This window comes from Myotis lucifugus, unplaced genomic scaffold (genome assembly GCF_000147115.1).
Source record: "Myotis lucifugus unplaced genomic scaffold, Myoluc2.0 scaffold_705, whole genome shotgun sequence".
Taxonomy (NCBI): domain Eukaryota; kingdom Metazoa; phylum Chordata; class Mammalia; order Chiroptera; family Vespertilionidae; genus Myotis; species Myotis lucifugus.
The window spans coordinates 2,775-4,278 of NW_005871753.1; the positions used below are offsets into that span (position 1 = coordinate 2,775).

The 1,504-nt window shown below is 34.5% G+C and overlaps 1 non-coding gene across 1 annotated transcript; it reads left to right on the top strand.

Moving 5' to 3' along the window:
- Positions 1-1,370: 1,370 nt before the first annotated feature.
- Positions 1,371-1,499, top strand: LOC111823817. The gene has a single exon (XR_002826928.1). It is a non-coding gene; the product is annotated as a small nucleolar RNA SNORA11 (small nucleolar RNA).
- Positions 1,500-1,504: the final 5 nt, after the last annotated feature.

Sequence of the window (1,504 nt, forward strand, 5' to 3'; positions counted from 1 at the left end):
GGTTAATATCCAAAATATGTAAGGACTTATAAACTTATCAAAAAGAAGACAAACAATCCAATTAAAAAATGGGCGAAGGATATAAATAGACACTTCTCCAAAGTAGACAAACAAATGGCCAAGAGACATATGAAAAAATTCTCAAAGTCACTGATAATCAGAGAGATGCAAATTAAAACAAGAATGAGGTATCACCTCACACCTGTCAGAATGGCTACCATCAACAAATCAACAAATGACAAGTGTGGAGGATGATGTGGAGAAAAGGGAACCCTAGTACACAGCTGGTGGGAATGCAGACTGTTGCAGCCATTATAGAAAACAGTATGGAATATCCTCAAAAATTAAAGATGAAACTGCCTTTTGACCCAGTGATCCCACTTCTAGGAATATATTCTAAGAAACCTGAAACACCAATGCATATACCTCTATGTTCATAGCAGCACAATCTACAATAGCTAGTTCTGGAAACAGCCCAAGTGCCTATCAGTAGATGAGTGGATAAAAAAGTGGCAGTGCATTTATACCATGGAAGACTATGCAGCAGTAAAAAAAAGAAGAATTTCCTATCCTTTGAGACAGCATAGAGGGACCTGGAGAGTATCATGCTAAGTGAAATAATTCAGTCAGAAAAATACAAGTATCACATGATCTCACTCATATATTGAATATAATTAACAAAATAAACTGATGAACGGTGTAGATCCAGAGGGTGAAAAATGGCACATGAATGTCAATGCCAAATGTGTCTTCACGTTTCATTATTGTATGACACCTATGCATGTACATCCATAATAAACTTTCCATATTTTCTCCTACTAATCTGTCTTTATTAAATTTGATTATTAACCTAGACAGTGGAAGAACTTAGATGGTGGAAGGAAAGTTGTTTTTTTGTGTGTGTCCCAACAACTACATATTACATATTATTGTATCCCCTTACTTTCTCATTTCATCTTAGTTTTGCAAAGAATCATAAGTGTTATGGTCACCTCCAGTCTTATAATGTCAGTATATCAATTCATTTTAATCCTCTGAAATTAATTTTGTAGTAGAGTCCTTATAAGTTACTTTGGGAATAATATTTCATTATTTTTTGAATATTGGTAACAATGTGTGTGTTTCCTTTTTATTGGAAAGCCAGTTTTTCTGGATATAAATCCTTGGTTTACATATTCTTTCCCTAAATATCTTCAATATGTTACTATATTTTCTTTAGCATAAAAAATTGCTGTCAGAAAGATTGCTGATGATTCAATTTTATTTCTCTTCTAAGTCACATGTACTTTACTGACTATATGCCCAAATGTTTTCTATTTCCTCCTTAAAAATTTTAAGTGTACCACAATGTCTATAAAAAGCTGGAGGCTTGGATGTGGAGAGAGCAGGGTGCCTGAAGAATGACTCCTCTGTGATTAACACATCCAACAGCAACTTGGGCTTACTCCTCACAGGTGGCAGGATACTATGACCTTCCTGTGACATTATGCCCTATACATAAAAA